The 23,628-nt window shown below is 28.2% G+C and overlaps 1 protein-coding gene across 1 annotated transcript in view; it reads left to right on the forward strand.

Annotated features, from left to right (window-relative positions):
* LOC142317855 (peripheral plasma membrane protein CASK-like) overlaps positions 1 to 23,628 on the forward strand; it is a 391,942-nt gene that overhangs the window by 233,868 nt on the left and 134,446 nt on the right. The window lies entirely within an intron of this gene.

Genomic DNA, 23,628 nt, shown 5'->3' on the forward strand with positions numbered 1-23,628 from the left:
TATACATATACACTATCCGTAAATATATAATGCTTTTGTCATATCTTCATGCCTCCATCGATATAGGATGGGGAAAAAAGCCACATACATATAACACCATTTTGAAATTCTACTGTGTCAATAAACTGTTTTATTTCAGTATAGTGTATATAATCATTCTATTAAAAAAAAAAAAAACCATTTGAATATGTAAGATGTAATTAATTATATATGCAAAAAGTATTTACTGGTAACATTTTTTTTGGAATGGTCTGATCAAAATAAATAAAAAGCCACATGTAAATATTTAATTACAGATTAATTCCAATTAATTTTTACGTAGAGAAAAAAATATTAAAGTGATAGAAATGAAAATTAGTGTGGGTAATTATTTCATATTAGAATTGAAAACTTAATTCAAAAGCATGTTAAAAATTTGTTATATAAACAAAATTTACAATGTATAAAAAAAATCTTGGCTTTGTACTATTAATTTTGCCACATTATAATGAGGTTGTAAAATATATGTAGCTTGGTGTAACTAAAAATTCATGCATTCATCTTGTCAGAGCTGACTTGAGATTGCTGTTGAGATTGATGTTAAGATGTCGTTTTATCAAGTGATATCACATTTGTCATGTCAATAATGACAAGGACATTTTAAAATAAATTTAAAAATACAAATTTCAGTAGTTATGAATTTAACCATGTTTATTTTCAGTAAATTAATTATATAAATTTCATTTCATAAATTCATACACAGGTTTAGAATACTTTAGGACAGCTTCCTTAAGTCAGATGACACAAAAAATTAAATACTTTTACCTGCTATTTATGTATTTTAGTTTAATATATAGTTTCTTGAAGTAACTCACCCCAATGTAGGTTTTGCATTATTTTTCCATAAATTTAAATTCAAAATTCATTAACCATCAATGTATTTTTTTTTATTTCTGTTTGCAAAGAGTTCTTTTTTATTTTTAGATGGTTAATGTTCCACATAAATTATGCATTAAAAAAGGTAATCTTTTGATTTTTTTAAATTGCTTTTATTTATAAGTTTTTTGATATTGTTTGAAGTGTAATTTAAATCCTTTAGGACCTGTTTTGATAATTATGTGCTAGATTTGTTGTTACTAATTTAACTAAATTTAAATCGATCATTTCATGTTTTGTAACATCTAAGTAACTATTGTGTATATTCTGTCTGTCTTTCTTAATTGGATTTATTTAGGTCAAAAAACTCTGGCACATAATAAATAAGAGTGTATTCTTATTGAAAAGAAAGAAATTTAAATCTAAAAAAACCTTTAATGCTGCTAAAGACATATTGACTCCAATGAGATAATAATGGTTTTTGTTCTCTCCTTTGCCATTGTCACAAAAATATGCAGTCTTTCAATTCTTTCAACATCAGTAAAATTTTTCAGGTCATCATTCCTATTATTGTCTTCTTGTTCTGTTGTTTCTAGCTTTTGGCCAAGCCTATTTACAACATACATTACCCATCTTGCCCATTTTGCCTTCGCTTCTATTACATGATATCCTTTCATAGTCTCCTCTCTTCTTTGCATACCTTAATTTCCTTTAATTCCCTATCGCCACCTTGACCTATTTGTGGTATTTCTATCTCGTGCATACTCTGATATCTTCCTTTTCTCATTATCCTCAATACCTATACCATCTCATCCTTAAGCTCTCTAATTTCTGTTGGTATGGTTGTTTCACTGTTCACTGACTCTTTTATTCCTTGATCTGTTCATGCATGTTATTCTCACCGTACTACTTAGAAACTGTATGTGCTAATCTGCATTCTATTGCTGCTCTCATATCATACAACTCTCATATATGTAAGAATAGTATTCTTGATACAGATGTATTTATATCTTTTTAGTTTTCTGTTACAGTGGTCCTAGCTCCAGATATATTTTTTCTTTAAAAATTATTTTATTTTTATACCTACTTGCTGGTCTCGTTCCTGATTCTTGTTCCATCCTGATGTGTTTCCAGTGGAGTTAAAATTCCCTGCCTACTTTAATTATTCAACTCCAACTATCACTTAATTCTTGAATGTATTTTCCTTTTGGTTATGATTATCACTTCATTCTCTACATTGAACCCCATACCATATTGCTCTTGAATTTCTCTTAGTTTATTCAGCTTTCCTCAGAATTCTCATTCTGCATTTCCTCAAAAGGACATCTGTAAATACCATTGCTCTCATCATTTTCTCTCCAACCTTTTCTACCATCTTCTTCATATAATTGCATTATGACCGAATAGCATCGTTGAGTATCTTGTTTCAGACCATTTTGAACTGTGTCCAACCTGTATTATATTGCCTATCCTTTAGCTAACACTTCTGTCATACATCTCATGCAGTCTTTCTACAATCCTTTTATTTACTCCTTTTTGCTTTTATGTCTTCCACACTTTTCCTTTGTCTTCAACCTCGTGTGTCTTTTCAGTATGCAGGAAGATATTTCACATCAGCAAATCCTTTCCATTTTCATAACGTATAACTTAAAGGTGCCTCACTACGAATAAAGATTCATCATTAATCTGTGAAGTTTTTACAGATTAAATAGCAGTTTAGCTCTTAGTTTTTTTTAAAAACTAAGAGCTAAACTGCTATTTAACAGTGTGCTTTTAACAAGTGGCCACTGCAAATAAATAAATCCTGTAGTAATATGCAGGTAGCCCACTATTTAGATCTCATTTTGTTTCATAGTGACATTGTTTTCTAGAACACGGCTCTTTAAAGTGGGGGTCCTGACCTCCAAGGGGGTCACACGAAGGTCTGAGGGGGTTGCAAGATGTTTTAAGCACATTACCAAACGCAAATATATAGAACATTTCAGATATTTGAAAAAAATATCCAATGATATGACTAAGATCAAAATGTGTAGTGGCAAAAATTGATATAACCGTGATATAACTGCAGTATTGAATAGTGGTAACCACTATTCTCAGCTTGGGCAGCCGTTGTACAGCTCTGATGTATTTAACAATTTTTTCAACATAATTTTCATAAATGGAATGTTGAAATCATTAAAACATACTCAAAAAAACATATATATATATATATATATATATATATATATGAGGTAAACATTGGTGGGAGAGTTTTTGATTCTTCTTTCTTGGAATTCATCTTAAACTTGCCTTGTTTAGAACAACTTTCAGAGATTCCAGTACTTAGTCCTAACCTCTTCACCCCTCATGGAAATTCCAAGAAAGAAGAATCAAAAACTCTCTCGCCAATGTTTACATTAGATAAAGAAAATGAACATCCATCAGTACATAGAGGTAAAAGTCAAAGAAATCTCCCTTCTACTAGTCTATATACGTATATTTAAATTAAATTTTTTTTGTAGTCCATATTTCTTCTGTATGTAAATTCTAGCCAATTATATAATATAAATTTATTCAGTCACTCTACAAAGTACAGAATTAAAGAACACTCTTACTTTACTTTTTTTTTCTTTGAAGCGCTTTCGGACATAAGCCTATCTTCAATAATGTTTTTTAAAATTTTTTTTCTTTTTTACATTTATACATTAAAATACATATCATACGTTAAAATTTGTAGAACAATTTTTTATTTTAATGTGTAAATGTAAAAAAGAAAAAATTTTAAAAATATTACTGAAGATGGGCTTATGCCCGAAGTGCTTTAATGAAAAAAAGTAAAGTAAGAATGTTCTTTTTGCACTTTGTGGAGTGATTGAATAAGTTTATATAATATATACACAAAAGTGTGTATAATATATTCACAAAAGTGTGTGTGTGATTGTAAGTGCACAATTACATTTTTCCAACATTTGGATCATAATATCTAGATTTTAAGTTTATTATATTAAAATCCATCCCTTGGATAAGTGGTTAATATCAAAGACTAAAACTTCAGGTGATTCAGAAATTGTGAATTTGACAGTAGTAGGACAACCAAATGGTAACATGGAAAATGCAGATACTAAGCATTCTGGCATACAATGAAAGTTATTTATAATACAGATTTACATTTAACTGCACATATAATGAGCATCGACTGGTTTGTTTGATTAGTAATGAGTGTTTTGTAAGTGAAAAAATGAAACCTACATTTTATCTTGACATTTTGATAAAAAACATGCTTCTGTGATAATAAGCTTGTGGAGGTTTTTGAAAAGTTGTTGCAGTCATCAAAAAACAAAAGTTATCCATGAAAATAAATGGATGAGGGTGAATCAGATTTAAATAGTAATTTTGCAGTTTCAAGCTGGATGGCAAAGTTGGGAGTTAATGTTCAATGTGTTAGAGAGGGAGAACCAGCTTAGTTAGTTCCTCTGCTCTATTCTGTCATCAGTACAGCCATGAGCGAGCAAGAGCACACGTATAATCAAAATGTTTCTAATGAAGGTATTAAACATGCAGAAATTTTAACTCATTTAAAGATACTGTTTGGGGATGCTACACTGTCCCAGAACTGAGTGTATACATGGGCCAGACAATTTAAGGGTGGGTGAGAAAGTGTAGAAAACGAAAGCAATGAATGATTAACGCCCAAGGTCAAGTCTCACAGCTGATAACATCCATGCCGTTCGAGCATTGCCTTCAATACACTACTGAAAGTGATCACCAATTCACTTGAAGAAATTGCATCAGAAGTGGGTATCAGCTACAGGGGTGTTCAGTTCATTATCACAGATCATCTTGGCTTTGGAAAAATTAGTGCTCGATGGGTTCAAAGTTGTTTTCCAAAAATCAAAAACAAGTCAGGTTGGAGATCTGTGAGAGACTTCTGAATTGATTTCAACAAGAAGGGGATGATTTTTTGAGTCATGTGGTCACATGTGATGAGACATGGGTCCATCATTACATTCTGGAGTCAAAAATGGCCATTGGTGAAGGAAGGATAAGGGCTGCCCAGTGAAAGCCGAAACTCGTCTGTCAGCCGGAAAAGTTCTTACAACGATTTTTTTTGACTTAAGGAGAGTTTTACTCATTGATTTTCTCCATAATCATAGTAAAATGATTACATTTTCTCCATAATCATGGTGAAATGTGCTTGCTGCCACCTGCTACAGTCAACAAAAGCCGTCTATTGAAACAAAAGACAGAGTATGCCCATCAGAGATGTCATCCTTCTCCATGATAATCCCAGGCCACACACTGATTTTGGCAAAGGATAAATTGGAAAAAATGCCCTGGGAAATCCTCGACCACACTCCCTAAAGTCCAGATTTGTCCCCTGTGACTATTTTTTGTTTGCACCCTTGAAAGAATCGCTTAGAGGGGAATGATTTGAAAACAATAAAGACGTTGAGAAGGATGTGCTCAATTGGTTGATGACTCTTCTCAAACTTTTTATGAACAAGGAATATTCAAGCTTCCAAATTGTTGGCAAAAGTGTACAGATTGTGCAGGAGACAATGTTGAGAAATTATGAAGGTATAAATTGTGTATATTATTAATCAATAAATTTGTAAAAAAAAAATTAACATTTATATTTGATTCACCCTCATACTTACTAACTTAAAACACTTACAAGCATCTTATGAAGCCTCTTACCTAACTGCAAATACCAAAGATTTCATTTACAATCAGTGAAAAACTTGTTCTACCAATGTCAATCAGAAAGACTGAATTTATCCATGGGGAAAAATATGCAGACGACTTAAGAAAATTTCCCCTGTCAGACTCTATGGTGACTAGATGAATATTGGAAATTTGCAAAGACCAATTTGGGCAACTAATTGAATGAATTAAAGGAAATTCAAAATTTACAATCCAGTTAGATGAATAAACAGATATTACAAAAATGTTACTATTATTAGTATATATCAGGTATTGCTACAATAAGATTGTTCATGAAGTTTACTCTTTTGTAAGCCGTTAGATGGGCATACATCTGCTGAGGCAATTTTTCAAAAAGTAAATAATTTTTTAAAGAAGTAAGTTTAAAATGGGAAGACTGCATTGGAGTTTGTATTGATGGCGCAGCTGCAATGATTGGAAGAGATGTTGACTTTCACACTGACATGTTGTCAAGTCTGCAAGAAATGGTCCTGTTACTTTCACTCACTGCATGATTCCTCAAGAGCTACTTAAAGGAAAGAAAATTTCTGCAGAATTAAACACAGTACTACAAGATTCAGTGAAAATTGTCAATTATATTAAAACCCATGTTCTTAATATTCGCCTCTTTTCAAGATTACATAACAAATGGATTCAAGATCTGTTCTTCCGCACACATAAGTGTGATAACTGTTAAGGGGGGCTTTAAGAAGGCTAGTACTATTATTAAAAGATGTAGTAATGCTGTTTGTATCAGGAAGTAACTCAGATCCGGTAAAATGCTTTAAAGTCATAAACTGGCTTTGTAAACTATGTTACTTGTCAAATGTATTTAAAAAATTTAATGAGCACAATGTATGTTTACAAGCAGAAAACACCAGTGTTTTTTCATAGATATCTAAAATTCAAGCTTCATGAAAAAATTAATTAGTTTACAGAAAGTTACTAATATCTCATATGATATGTTTTCATGTGTAGAGGGCTTCATTATGGATAATGAGCTAAGTTTTCTTGATGCTATGGATCAAATATAATTGACCTCTTGATATGCCTCAAATCATTTCGAAAAAAAATTTTTGCAGAATTAGTTGTCTCCCAATATGACTAGATTCAAACTCTCCATCTATTGAATGAGAGTAAGCCATCTCTCATTAAAAGTATAACAAGATTTTGCAGAACTTTCAGGCACTTCTATTCAAAAAATAAATTTTTCGAAAAAGAACTTCAACTCCTGGACTGGCACCAAAGCAGAATATCCAATACTATCAGAACTAGCCATGAAAGTCCTTCTTTCCTTTGTTTCAACGAATATCTGTGTGAAACATTTTTTTTGGTGCCAAATCCAATTAAAAAAAAACATCGATCAAGTCTGAAACACATAGAAATGGTACTGAGACCCACTATCACCAAAATAGAGCCAAGATTTGATTTTTTCTATCAGAGTATGCAAGCACATCGGTTCCATTAAAGGTAATGCTAATTTTATATTTTAGTTTAAAATTTTTCGGTATTATTTGTTTGTATTTTATTTTTATGGTAATTTGTTTAAGGGGGTCACAAAAAACGTTGACTGTTGAAAGTGGGTTGCAGAACACTGAACTAGAAAACTAATCTATACAATTATGAATCATCTAACAAATTTTGTGTGGATTATATAGCACTAAAATTTTACCTTGTTGATGAACTTGCATTATATCTTTTTCAAATAAAATTCTTCTGCTCTCTTCTTTCTATTGTGCTTAGTGAAGAAAGATTTTAACATTCTTTCACCTCCTTATTATCAGTCAGAAAAAATTATATATTTTTGATTTATGTTTCGCTAATACTTTTTCTACCTTGGAATATTTTTATAACAGAAGTTTCTATTAGACAATGAAGATAATGAATGTTCTTGCTCAGCATTGCTGGATTTAGTCTGTAAATTGCCAATTTGCATTCTACTGAGATAAAACAATTCATTTAACCAATAAAATTTTAACAATTTCAACATCATTATTGGATATAAACATTAAAATAAATATGCTTTAATGTTTAGAGGGCCTTGTATTTAAAAATACTCTAATAAATTGTAGATATGTCTAGTTTTGTCAAAACTAGACAAAAACGGTAATACTAGAGTACAAAAACTAACCTGATAAACCTAATCTAAGAATTCAAAATATATTAACCTACTAAATAAATTACTTAAATGTTTAAAGAAATTATTTGTCAAAATGAGATTAACTCAATTTTTAATTAATAAATGTTCTATAACATTTATCTTTCATACTATTTTGTGTATCTAAGGAAAATTTTGGGTTTGAATGCTACTCAGATTAGGTATTTTTCATATGCTACTAAATTTATCTTTCACCATAAAAAAAAAAAATTAGATGATGTAAGGTTCTTGAAAATATAATTAAGTAAAGTGTTGTCATATAATGAAATTTTTTGTTAATAGCAGAAAAGATCTACAGAAACTAACTACCTCTCCCAACTGACCATGTTTCCCTCTTACATTCGTTTCTTTTTTAATATTTTACTTCTTCCCTTTTAACTGGAACTTTTCCATCAAAATTTATTTTAATGAAATTAATCTACTACTAACTAATTTTTAGGTTATTTTTATGATAAAATTCTTTCCCATGAGCTAATTACTTAAAAAAAAACAAGTAAGATTTGACACCGTTTCACGTAAAACCCAAAAATAGGTAGCCAATTTTAAATCATCTACCGTGGGATCTGTTCCATTTTTTTTTTTGCAGAATACTCTGTTGTCATACAAATGTTAATTCAGTAATAAATCAATCTTTGTTTAAAAAAGTTCATTCAATTATTTTAAAGGTAAGATGAAATTTTATAGAAAATATAAAACAATGATTTAGTGAGTGTAATGATTTAGACAGTGTAAATCCAATCAGTATTAGGTCAAAACAGTATTTCCTTCCAGTTCTGATATATCCATTTCTAATTGAACATTTTGAAATTAAAGTTTGCCTTCTAATTAAAGTGACCAAATTGAAGGAATTATTACATTGTTACATTAGGGTTACTATATGATATTATTACTGTGTTAAATTAATTCAATGGTCGAGTAACAAATCTACATTTCATTTTATGAGTAATATTCAATTATGGAATTCCAGCTGTTATATTTATATTGACCATAGGTAAATGTTAGACCACATTTTTATTTTAATATAATGACCTTCCATGAATTAACCGTATAAGTAATATTTTTATAAGTTCAGTATAAAAGGATGATAAGAAATATTCATATTAATCTGCATAAAAGTAATATTTAATTTTTTAATTAATTTGTTCATTTACATTGCCCATTTCATGATACTTGTAAAATAACTAATCTATAAGAGGCTCCAATTAGACCTATTTTCTCCAAAAGTAATGATGTTAACTGTACCAGGCAGCCCCTGTGGTAAAAAGAGTAAAGATGTCACTTATATTTTGGTTAACTTCATGCACTGAAATGCAAACAATATGTTTGGTGTAGTAAAGAAGGCTTTTCACTCCTCTTTTTTCAAATTAACTAGGCATGGGATATTAGTAATGTTGATAATGAATATGATGGTTTTGAAAGTGACTTGTAACTCATGTCAGGTGACCTGTAACCGTTACGGTTTTGGCACTTCCCTGACCACAAAATTAATGTATGAGTAAAAGCAGTAAAAATTGAAAACCATGATACTGTATAAAATTTGCAATATGATAGTTATTTGAAAACATGTTAGAAGAGTTTTCACTTTCTGATGTCTGAAATCTAGTTGAAATATACTTAAAAAAGGATAACTTTAAATTTAATCAAAGGAACAGGATTTCATTCATTATGGAGATGATAAAAGCCAGCATCATTTATAGTAAAAAAATGAACCACTTTCAGAAGGATGTATCATTTTATAATTCAATAGATTAACTTGATCAAATTATTATATAATGTAACTTTTTGTGGACACTTAGTACCTAGTATCAAATTTTTTTAAAATAAACTTTCACTTCACATGAACTTTTTCAAATGAACATTCACTTTGATTGTAAATCTTTCGATTAAAATATCTTGCTGTAATTATTAATTGATATTATAAATTGACCAAGAATCTGATAACTTGAACTTGAGAGATATTCCTGAGTTGTGGGTTTAATTTTAGTTATGACCAAGAGAAGACAGTATAAGACTGAAGGTTTATTGCTCTTAGTGTGTAAATAAATTTAAAAGAGAAATAGAGATCAGTGAAGAAATTAAAATAAGCTATTTAATGAATAGAAAACATGTAATAATGAATTATACAAATTGGCAGAATTGATATGATCTAATAACCAGGCCATTACTGTAATAATAAATTCATTCTGTATCTGTTATGACGACAAGGAATGTTTATTAACAAATGATGGGAAAAACTAGTTTTATACCTTAACTTTATAGGGATTTATCTTAGTTAATGCAGCTGAAGACTACAAAAGCGCTACTATAAATAGGTAAGTATTTTGACACTTTTCTAACTGCTGTTTGATTGTTCAAAACTTTATGAAAAATATTTACGTAGATTCAGATCTTAACAAAACTTATTTTCATTTAATTCCTTATGTTTGTAATTGTTGATCCATGAAAGTTTTATATCATCTTTGATTGCAACTGTTGGTTGATCTCTATCAACATTTATTGTTTTAAAACACAGTATTTTTTCGTAGATTGCAGATTATTTGAAATTAATGAACAGATTTGAACAATTTATTTTACACATAGCTGTTTTAATTAATAAAATTCCTTTTAAATAAATTAAATTAAATTTCCTCATGAATAGTATTTTGACTTCACACTGAGTTAAATTATATTAGGTTTTCAATAAGTTTATAAATTTATTAAAAAGTTAAGTTTTTTGTTTATCTGTACATCTGCTGATCATTTTCTATTCTAGTTACCTACCTTTTATGAAATAGAAATATATTTTATTACTAACTTTTTGTTTGTTTAAATTTTTTATAAATGATCAGTGTAATTAATTCCTGGTAAATTAATTGTAAGACATTTTGAAAGTGCAGTTAAGAATATTCAGCAGATGATAAACAGGTGTATGTTTATATATATATATATATATATATATATATATATATATATATATATATATATCAGAAAAAATAATTGTTATTATGAAACCTTCTAATTATTTTCCATTTTTTACTATATAGATGTAGAAAACTATATATAAATATATATATATATATTTTTTTAAATTATTTCATTACAGAAATTGGACAACATAAAATGTTTAATTTGACAATTAATTATATTAAATAATATACATTTACATGTTGTGTATTATACACCCATAATTACGGCCAGAAGAATTCAACAACTAACTACATAAGTAATTAAGAATAATCCATTTGTGGAGTAACTTAGAATTTATTTGGTATTGCTTGAAGTTAAAAAAAAAATTTACTTTCTCGCTTAAGAATTCATCAGACATTATATAAAGAAGTTAGAAATTCCGCATAAGGTTATCTATTCTCCAGTTAATTTCATAGTTGCATAATGTGTTGGTTTTACACTAAATGTATAAATGAGCAGATAATTGTAATGTGATAAAATATTCTATTATATTAGTAAAATAATATTATATATCTTCTTACCTTCCAAGTTATTTTTGTTTTGTAGATCTTCTCTAGAGTGATGAATTCATTTTAATTATTATGTTTTTAAATATTAAGATTTTAGGATTTTTTAAAAAAGATAGTAAAGCTTTATTTTAATTTTATTCAAATATATGTATTTATTTTGAATTTTTTTAGCAGTTTTATATTTATTATTATTAGTTTTAATTTTTTTTAATCTACATAGCATGTATATTAATACTTTGTTTATTTCCTTTTTATTGCTTGTAGCCAATTTTAATGATTAATAAATTATTGTTTTTGAATTATTAATTTGATTTTTTTTTCCATAACCTTAATAATTGTTACTTTTGTAAGTCATATATTTTCTTGTTGTCTTCATGTGTTATCATGATTATTAAAATAAAAATTATTTTTTCCTTTACATTCGATTTATAATATAAACTTTTATCAATATTCAGATAGGTAGGGCACTTCAAACTTTTTCATAGCGACCCACTTTCAACAGTCAACATTTTTTTTTTAAATGCCCTTAATCAAATTACCATAAAAATAAAATTAAGTAATACTGAAAAATTTTAAACTAAAATATAAGATTAACATTACTTTTAACAGGACTGATTTGCTTGCATACTCTGATAGAAAAGATCAAATCTTGGCTCTATTTTGGTGTTAGCGGGTCTCAATACCATTTCCATGTATTTCAGACGTGATCAATGTTTTGTTTTAATAGGAGTAAGCCCCCAAAAAAGCTCTTTCACACAGATATTCGTTGAGGCAAAAGGAAGAAGGGCCTTCATGGCTAGTTCTGACAATTTAATTTTGGTACCAATCCAGAAATCTAATTTAAATTTAAAACTAATTTTTGAATAGAATCAACTGAAAGTTCTGCAAGATCTTGTTATGCTTTTAATGAGTGATGGCTTACTATTTATAGTTCAGTAGATGGCAATTTTGGATGTGCTCGAATCAGCTGACATCTAATTCTGGAAAAAAATATTTTTTGAAATGTTTTGAGGCTTACCAGGTGGTCAGTTATATTTGTTTCATTGCATCAAAACAACTTAGCTCATTATCTGTAATGAAATCCTCCATACATGAAAATATCATATGAGATATTTGTTACTTTCCTTAACAATTCATTAATTATTTTCATGAAGCTTGCATTTTAGATATCATTTCTCCTGGTGAAAATAAATGAAGCTGATTAAGTTTTTCAAATATATTTGACAAGTAATATAGTATACAAAGTCATTTTGTGTCTTGAAATATTTTACCAGATCTGAGTTACTTTCTGATAGAAATAGATTACTTCATCTTTTAACACTACTAGCCTTTTTAAAGCAAGACCACTTGACGATTATCGCACATCTGTGTATGGAGGAAAAGGAAGTTGATCTTGGATCCCATTTGTTCACGTAATTTTGAAAAGAGGCGCCTATTGAGAGTATAGCTTTTAATATAATTAACAATTTTCACTGAATCTTGTAGTACTATGTTTAATTTGCAGAAATTTTCTTTCCTGCAAGTAGCTCTTGAGGAATCATACAGTGAGTGAAAGTAACAGGACCATTTCTTACAGACTTGATCTTAGTGTGAAAGCCAACATCTCTTCCTATCATTGCTGCTGCGCCATAAATACAAACTCTAAAGCAGTCTTCCCATTTTAAACCTACTTCTTTAAAAAAAATTTTTACTTTTTGAAAAATTGCCTCATCTGATGTATGACCTAATGGCATACAAAAGAGTAAATTTCATGAACAATCTTATTGTAGCAATACCTGATGTACACTAATAATTGCACAATTTTTGTAATATCTGTTGATTCATCTAACTACTGGATTGCAAATTTTTTATTTTCTTTAATTCTTTAAATTAGTTGCCCAATTGGTCTTTGCAAATTTCCAATATTCATTTAGTGGCCATAGAGTGTTGACAGGGAAACTTTTCTTAAGTCGTCTGCATATTTTTGCCATAGATAATTTCAGTCATTCTGATTGATATTGGTAGAGCAAGTTCTTCATCGATTGCAAATGAAATTTTTGATATTTGCAATTAGATAAGAGGCTTCATAAGATGCTTGTAAATGTTTTAAGTTAGTAAGTACATGAATTTCCATGGATAACTTTTCAAAAAACCACACAAGGTTGTTATCGTAGAAGCATGTTTTTTATCAAAATGTCTTTAGGTAAAATGTAGGTTTCATGCTTTCACTTGCCAAACACTCAACACAAATCAACTAAGCCAGTCAATGCTCATTATGTATGCAATTAAATCTGAATTGTAAATTTCATTGTATTTTCTTTTTTCTACGTGAGTATGCTTAGCATCTGCATTTTCATGTTACCACTTGGTTGTCTAGTTACTGTCGAATTCACAACCTCTGAATCACCTGAGGTTTTGGTCTTTGATATTAACCACTTATCCAAGGGATAACCCAAACGGGTTGGATAACAACCCAAATGTTGCAAAAATGGTATTGTGAACTTAAAATTATATGCTAATATATGACACCCAAAGGAGTTGAAAATATGTTTTGGTTTCTTTTGTTTTTGAATTAGTATTTACTGTGGGTTATTATAATTGTAAAAAAATACCAAATTGTAAAATCATTTTTTTAAATTTACTAAGTATTTCAACAGTTCATTTATGACAATTATGTTGAAAAAATTGTGAAACATATCAGAGCTGTAACGGCTGCCCAAGCACTGCTGAAAATAGTGGTTACCACTATTTAATATTACCACTTATATCACTACACAATTGTACTGCATGCACAGCTGCAATGTTTTGCTGCCATACGGTTATTGACATTTTCTTATGTTTACCTTAGTCATATGTTTAGATATTTTTCTTAGTTGGTTAAAATCCTCGTATAAATAACATTATTTTGCAATTACTAATATGTTCAAAACATCTTGCAACCCCCCTGGGGGTCAGTACCCCCACTTAAAGAGCCCTCTTTAAAGTACATTGAATCATATTTTTTATTTATTTTCATACCTTTTATAGACGAATAGCATTATTTTCTTGTTCACTTAGTGTCTGTGTCCAACTTGTCCTCACTTTTGAGGGGAGTCTGAATAATAAAGATGTTATACTTTAGACAGATAAGCCCCGATCAGTCTATATCAGTAGAACAGTCTATATTATTTTTATTTTATTTCTTTATTAAACAAAAAAATAAAATGTATTTTGAATATTGCTTTCTGCAGTTAGAAGGTGAAGAAATTAAATTTTAGCCAAAGTACTTTAGAAAAATTCATTTGAAACTTAATAATTTGAAGAAATATGTAAAGATTTTTTTGCTATTTTTATATAATTATCATGAAATTGTTTGGTATCGTTAAATCTTATCTATCTATTCTGTATACCCAAGTTTATATTTTTTACAAGATGCCTTTATGGTTTATTTACTTTATTAATGAGAATATAAGATGCATTCAGAATAAAAAGATTAAAATTTTAATAAGTAATAATGTGGTATTCCTACTGCAGCATTTTTTTTTATTTTTAAATTATTTTACTTGCTTTATTTACTGATGCACTGTAAAGACAAAAATTAGATGTCCTTAAAATCTTGGAAGTAAAATTCAGCAATCACTCCTTTAGACAACTTCATATTATTCTTTTTTTATATTTCATATAATCTTGTTTCTTAGAAAAAGTATATATATATAAACTGATTTTAAAAATAACACTTTTTAGGGGTGTATGTAATAACTTTCTTTTCTGTGTGATTAGATTACAGATTTTTTAAAGCAAATGAGTCAATTAAAATTAAATATTGGTGTAATAAAACATTAAAATAACGCTTCATTATTCTTTAAGATTATTTGTCAATGTATAATTTTTGAAATTTTATAAATATATTTTATGTATACTATTTTTAAATATTATTAAAAATTATATTTGATAACAGTTACAATTTCATGACTCGAGAAACTTGTTGAAAATAGATTTACTATTGTACTAGTCACAATATATATGCTTCATATTAGAAAAACACATGGTGATCTGGTATTTCATTGATTGTATACCTTGTGGGGTTATCAAAGTAAGATTTATCCATAATTTTTTTCTCATATTGTTTTGAATTTGATTAGAATCCTAAGAATTCTAGCAGAATTTTAAGATAACCTTTTCCTTTAAAATCCATACTCTTTCATTAGGTTCCTTTTATTAATAAAATCAATGCATAATGCTGATACGACCATTTTTTAATAAAAATTATTCTTTTAAAAGCAACATTAGAGATTTTCTGTTGTTTTGAATTATTGAAAATATTCATTCATAGTGTTCTGCCATTAGGGCAGGTCCTGTCACAGCTGCTATTCTCCATCTTGCTCTATCCTTTGCTAACTTCTTTTTTCCAGCATATTTTCCCTTTTCCATTATTCCATCCGTCATTTGAATCTTTTCCTTCCATTTACCAAGCCTGCTATTGCATCTACTAATAAACACCTTCTCATACAAAGTTCTAACTAGTTCCTTTTCCTAGTCTCATCTAGCATTTTCCTGTTCTCTCCGATTCTCCTTAATACTTCTTCATTAAATATGAATTGGTGTTAATTCTATTATTAGTAAGTCATGGTATTTTTGTATTAATTATTACAAAGTGGTTAGTATGCAATATTTTTAGTAGACAGAAATGGTAAAAAGATTTGGTCTAACTATTTTTATAGTAATTTCTTATATTTTTATATCCTTTGTTCATTTTTTCATAAGAATAGTAAAGTGATGATTTTAGGAGTATTTATTATGTGAAATCAGGTCTCTATTATTTGTAGAAAATGAAAAATATTATTTTACTAATAATAATCAATAATGGAATAAAACTTTTTCTTCTACTATTAGTTTATGAAAAGTAAATTAAAATTTCAGTGACTGTTATAGAGTTTTTAGTTACTTACAATCGGAAAGCTCCCACATGGAAGCCACTTTTCTTTGCCATTAGTATTTTACAATTCAGATTCATTTTATAAATTAAGTATATGAAATTTCATATATAAAACCAAAAGGTTATTGAGTAGAGTTAGTTTTATTTGATTTATTATTTGTGTGTAAATTGAATTGTTATTTAAATATATTATAAAAACCAAAAGAAAGTCTGAAAATTATATTTTATTTCATTGTCAATAAAAAATGGAAAACAGAATCTAATAAGGTCAGACATTGGCTTTTTTTAACCTATATTTTTATATTTATGATAACAATTTTTTAATCATTAAAGTTTAAATTTCATTGTTTCTTTTATTAAATTAGGCAGACCTTGCAAACCTTACAGGAACTTTATTATTTCTGTAGAAGTTAGCCAGTGCTTGCCGTTTGGGAATATTTTTTCATTTTAATATGATAAAAAATTCATTAAGTTAATTTTTTTGTAAGTGTACAGTAAATGCTTTTCTTTAATCAGTTTTGTGTAATAAGTATGTTTTAATGTATTACCTTTCTTTTAATTTTGAAGTTCTCAGCAACTTGAACATCATTTAATATGTTTAAATTAAGACAAACATTAATTCAAAGAAAAAATATTTTCAGTGTTTTATGAATTGTTACTACTAAAATATACTTTTGATTCTCTACCAGATAATGCTTTGAACAGTTTTTTATTGGAGTTTCTGTTATTTTGACTGTAATCTTTGAACTGAGAGAACCAATTAGAGAAATTGGGTTTGATCTCTTAAAAACTAATGGGTTATATCTGTTTCATAAATAAAAATTTCTCTAATTTTATTTATTCTGTACATTAATAATTTACAACTGCAGAATTATTTCCTCATATATTATCATGTTAAAATAACTAGGTAAATGTTGTTGTATTGTCTTAAACGTTAAAATTTTTTCAAGTGTTTGTTGGAGTGAGTTTTACTATATTACCCTTGTATTGTAAATATTTTAGGATATCATTATCTCATCCAAACTTCTTTCTTTTACTTTAGTTGTCTTGCTCAAATTTCATTATGCTTAGTCATTATATTTCATTAGTGTTAATTCTTCTCTTATTATTTTTATCTCAACTTTAGTCTCATTACCTTACCATGTCTTAATTCTCTTCATGTTTACTTTGTTTATAAATTTGAATTTTTAAGGAAGAGTTATCATACCTCATTGTTATCCAGAACACAGTGTTTATATCTATTCTGCAGTATTCCTGCTTTTTCTCATTGTCATTTTCATAAGTGACATGTCATGAATTAAAAATGCTTAAATTATATTTTGAAAAATCATTCATATTAAAAATTCGTATCAAATTATAATCATAAATTTTAAAGAAAATGTAAGAAAAAAAATCATACTAAAAAATTTTCTTTGACGCCGAAATAAATTGTCAATGAACCTATATGCTGAGTAAAATATCTTTATACTTCAGTTTCTGGCAGTTTTGGGCAGTTTTATGGCAGTTTCTGGCATAAGAAGTTCTTGTTTTATATTTGGAAAAGAAATATATTGCAGTTCAATTTTTTATATATAATATCAAAAGTAAAAATAAATTACAGTTTCAAAAATTATATTAGTTGTTAAGAAATAATAATGTGTAAAGAATTATTATGTTTATCAAGTACCAATTAGAGAAAAGTTTTAGCAATGAGTATTGAAATAGGAGAGTTTCTTTTGTTTTAAAACTTTTATATATATATTGTATTTAATTAAATTTGTTATTCTTTGTATCCTACTTACTAATACACATAATATAGTACTACTGATGCAGAATTATTTTTCTTGCATACTTAACCTTCCCATGTTTTGTGTATTTGTATAGTAGGAGACCCAGACTTACCTAATAAACATCTCAGTTCCAAGATGTTTTTTTTTTTTTTTGTTTAGTTACCAGGTAGGAAACAAGAATTCTGGTTAGGGCAACTCCAACTAGCTACATAAATACTAAACAAGCAGTATATCTAAATTTCATTTTCTTACCATGGATCCATTGATTAGTTTGTTAAAATTCATGCCGTACTAAGGGGAAGGAGAGATCAAAAATAAGGAAAAGAGTAGATAATAAGAGAAACAGATGATCTAAACTCTGAGCAAATGTGCAACAAGCGAAACAAACCTACTTTGTGAAGTTTTTTAAGCTCCTTTCAGGTGTTGGAAATCCATTCTGCTCACAATCTTTTTATGACATTAGGGTGTCTTAATCCAAATGGAAGTGTATTAATGATCAATGATCTTGTATTGATTGCTCAAATACATAAACAAATTATTTTCATCTGGGTAATAAAGATCTTTCTGACAACAAGCTCAGATATTCTTTATTTATTTATTTACACTTGTAGTTACAGGCTGCTGCCCAATTACATTTTTCCTACTATTTTTTGATGAGAGATGGATTTATTTTAGCTTATAAAAAAAAGCCGACCCTGACGGGTTTTAACCCAGAACCTTCTGGATGAAAGAAATGCTCTGTCCAACAAAGAGTTTGACTTCAGGAAAACATTCATTCATCCTCAGAATGTAATGGCTTGCAGAAGTATCTTATTAAACTGTAAACTATTTATCCATATTCTTTCCTGAATAAGCCAACTCCACATTTGGTTAGTGAACTCACTACCCACATTGCTTACTGCCAAATTAATCATTTCTCAACAACTGCCAACCAAGATATTTTTTCTCTGTTTGAAGGGATGTAGAGAAAAATATTAAGGATAAATATCATTTCTAAGTTCCTGTTTGTTCACCTGTTATACACATAACACAGTACTTTTCTTGTGTCTTGACATGACCTTATTCTAGCTATGACTACCATTGCTATATTCAGGATTTTCTTTCAAGTTCAGATTCTATATTTCAAAACAAAAAAAAAATTATTCTAATTTAGCTTAAATACCAGTGCATTTTTTTCATTAAATTAAAATCATAAAACTATTATTAAAGAAGTTTGAATAGGATTTGCAGAATTCCTGTGTGTATGATGCCTATGAAAAACTATGAATATAGGAAAAAATTGTATATTTCTCTACTGGTATGCATCAAACACAATACAGTGTACTTAAAAGAAATAACATATACATAATAATACATCATACACAATAAAGAAGTTGGTATTCTAATAGTACTATAAGAAGAAAGATATCCAAAATTAAAATCCTGTAAAACAATCTCCTCCTACACCCACATAAAATTGGGGAAAATGTGTATAAAACACATCTTTTATTTTATTTTGTTATTTTCCAATCAACTGTAATTGAAAAATAAATGAATTTTTTTACACTTTGAAAATTATTACCATTTAGTCAGTTTCATTGTGATTATTTCAGGAACATGGAAATTTACAGTTCAGGTAAATTAATATTGATTTTTAGTTAAAACAGTAACGTAATCTTAAATTTTCACATTTCAAATATTCTTAAGGTACATTATATATTCACTAGGGGTTACAAAATTAATTGAATGAATAATTTTGTTTACTAATATTTACACTGACAAAAGTTATGAATCTTTTGATTTGAAATCTCATTATTAATAGGGGCAACTGAATTAATTAATCTGTATTAGTGCCTAGATTTTATGAATGTCTATATTTTTAATTCTTTCAATATAAATATTTAAATTGTTCTTTTCATTATGTATGTTCTGTTCAAGAATTTATTTGTGATGTTTTTGTTTAGTATTTCTGTAGAGTTTTTTGTTCAATAGAAGTCCAGTGGGTCTTGCTTGTATTACAGATAATAATGATACTGTATTTTCCTGCTGCTCTACATTTATTCAGTTACTGCAGGATGTGGTATTTTGAGAATACAATTATAATTTTTAGAGATTTCTAGCCAAAGACTACTTCGCAGGTAAAGCGAGTTTACAGGTCAAGATGGATTTCCAGTTCTCTTTTTGAGAAAATTCATTCGGTTTCTTCTTAAAAATCTATTTTTCATTTCATTGTTCATCTTTATTACATCTGCTATCATAATGCTGAAGTGTTTATCACTGAAAAACATGTCTTTGACTTCTCAATTCTTACAACTGCTTTTGCGCAATTCAAAAACATCTAAATGCGATAGACAGTCATCCCAAAAAACTTCATTTAATATTTAAAAATTTTTTTGGTTAAGTTTAGTGAGAAACTATAAGTTGATGCACCATTCAGTTTTATATTAGGCATGATTTCAACTATAGTGTAAAAAGAAGACTTGCTAAAACCATATCTGCAGATGAACTATCTATGTTAGCTTATTGAAACAATTATTTTATGAATCTGTACAAGTATAAATAGAATATCCTTAGCAATTTCTGCTAAATCAATTACGTGATTTTATCTGTTAGTATCTTAAAATGTAATTCATTAACAGCTGTTATTGAGAATACTTTCATTATTCAAGTTCTTACTATTTCAATCATAGAGTCAGCATAATCCATATAGAATGGATTTTAGATGGCCGTCTTTATCTGATAAATACCTCAAGTCATTTGTTTGGTTTTTTATGAAAAATTTCAGATAGGAAATAGATTGTCTGACGGAGACAATTCCGAATTCCAATTGATTGACGGAATTACGATTCATCTGTCTCTAATTGAGGAGTACAATAAGTATATTAGCATCATGCCACAGATTGAAATAGGATTGTGGCTGACACAATTCCTAGGTTACTTATCCAAAGAAGAAGGATTAGGAAAGGAGCAGATTAGAGGAAGGCTAACCTGCTGTGGGACTGCCATGGCTCTGATTTAAACTAATTTTTCCAATGATATTTATCATTTTTCCAGAACCAACAGTTAATATAGCAAATATTGATAAAGCCTTAACTCTAAAAGTCGTGGGCAAGACTACAAATTGCTCTTCATATGATATGAACTCATAGTACTATGGCAATTTATCATGAGTTAGTAACCAGGGAAATAAAAAAGTGTGAAGTATGGATATTATAATAAGCATCTGAAGCTGCATTTAATTAACTGTTTTACATAGACCATCAGTTAATGCTAGGTGCAGTTTTTTTTTATGGGTCCAGAACAATACTGGCTTAAATAATGGTTTATGACTCATAGTATATGTCTTTTCAGTTTACAACCTTAACCCTGCATGTAGAATGTATGATGTTTTGTAAATTACTTTCTAAAATTTACATGATTCAACATCTTAAAAAAAAAATTATAGGCTCAGGTCTAGTAAACAAGGGTATGGGTTCCCAAGTCTAATCAGTCATGAAAGTACTTACTAAACATCTGAAATGATCATTGAAGATAACGGAATGTTATTGAATCATATTAGAGATGACAGTTATGTTCATTAGACCCAAATATTACTAAAAATTGATGTATAATGTCTGCATATTAGTAAATAGCAATTAGAAGTTATATAAAAATTGACCAAGAGATAATAATCTTTTACCTGGTGAGTGGAATCTTATGGTATGTGATTCCAAATCAACGGGTGTTTTTGACTATTAAAGTAGTGAATTTTTGTAAATATTTTGATTGTTAATATAACCATGTAAATGATACCAAGCATCATCACTGCAGAAGATTATGTTAAATTAGCTAATTACATTATTGTTAGAGAATCTCCTAAATCATTTGCTATAGATGATGTACTTTTCTTTTTTTTCCAGTGAGCACTAATTTAACAATGTTTGAATTTTACAAGGACATAGTTTTATACTTAAATATATTTTTTACTGCTGAGAAATTAATCCTCCAAAAAAAACAGAATTTTTTTATTTTTTACTGTACACAACTATGTAAGACAGTTAAGTGGGGTTTTTTTCTTTTGAAAAAAGTCTTTCTGATGAAATTATAGCAGAAATGATGAAAACTAGGTGCAGAATGGTGACAGTTCATGAGACCAGCTTTTCATGAAACAGAGGCCTAGTTTCATTCCCACATTGACTGATTTGATTGTAATGTTTATTTGCCAATTTTATGTTTGTTAATTCTGATGTCACTGATCACATTTCTTCTGAATTAAAATTATATGATTATCCAACTTTATGATTATGTTATGTATTCATATTGTGTTATATGTTACATATAACATATGTTATATATTCATGTTATAATATATTATTCTATTTATGTTATGATTATCCAAAAATATATTCCACTCCAAACAAACCATTTGAACTCAACTTGACTTAAATATAGTTTATTGATACACAGAATTCCTTGTAGTTTGTAGGATATTTATAAAAGGTTTTAAAATTTTTTTATTTTCTTTTTTTAATTGCAATTAAAAAGTGAATATGCTAGTAGTTAAGTGGCTACTTTCATATCTAAGTGGATACTTGTTTCTTACTTATTTGAGTGGTCAGAAGTGTCATGAAGAGGGTTGTCACACATTACAGGTTTGGCGAGATAAAGAGAGAATGTAAATTTCTAATTATAAACTGAGTTGTGAGAGTTAAATTAAACCTCTGTCTAACTTAATGTAGGTTTTTGTCTCCAAAACTGAGGAAATGTATTAAGTAATTAGTTTTATTTAATGATGACCACTATGTTATGTTGTTATAAATTTAAAAAAAAATCTTATACAGACTTAATTAAATTAATAATTAAAAGCTTCTTGATTGAACCACAGCTATATTTAATTTGCAAATTAATTTTAATGTAAACTAATTTTTACACTTTCATTCTTGAATTATAAATTTTAAAAACTGTTCATTTTAAAACACTGTAACATTATCTTATTCTTTATAAATAAATACATATTAGCTCTAATGCTGATATTCTCATTGTTATACTTGACTAACAAATATTTTTAATTATTAATTTTACAAATACAGTCCAATTCTTTTGCAAATCCCTTCTATTTTTCAATTTCTCAATGACCAGAAATGATTTTTTACTGAAAAATTCTTTGTTAAAAATATATTCTACTCCAAATGAAGCATTTATTTCTTTGGATTGGTTGGTATGAGTCTTGAGACCAAATCAAAAATTAAACTAACAATCTAGAAAACATTATATTATAATTTTTCCTGTTATAGATTAGTTGTTATTATAATGATCTTCAAATTTGAATAGCTGTTATAAAGAAAACCTTAATTTCAGCCATATTGATGATGATTCCATATCCTGAACATTTTATTTTCTATTATTTTGTTAAATAAACGAATTTTGTTATTAGAATGTGAGTTATTTAAATTGATGTTACTATTTAAACAAATGTGATCGAAACATTTGAGTTTAGAGAAATGCAGTTCAACTTCATTGAGCCAATACATTAGAGTTGAGATCAATATTCATTTGTTTACAATACTGAGCATAATATTTTGCTCATGAAAAGTCTATGTAAATTAATTTCATATGACAGCAGGATTTTTAAAACTGGTGAAAAAATGTTTACAGAAAATAATCTATAATGATTTCCCCCATTTCAGGAGTAGCAGATCAATAGGGTAGATATTTGAACCTTTAGTTTGATTTTTGCACATTTCCTACTCACCAAATAATAACTCCAATAGCAGAATCTCTATTCCAGGATGGTAGCTGAAAATATTCCCCTGTTTACTTTCCAAGAAAGAAGGGATATAGGAAGGATAAAGAAAG

Source organism: Lycorma delicatula, chromosome 1 (genome assembly GCF_047948215.1).
Source record: "Lycorma delicatula isolate Av1 chromosome 1, ASM4794821v1, whole genome shotgun sequence".
Classification (NCBI taxonomy): Eukaryota; Metazoa; Arthropoda; class Insecta; order Hemiptera; family Fulgoridae; genus Lycorma; species Lycorma delicatula.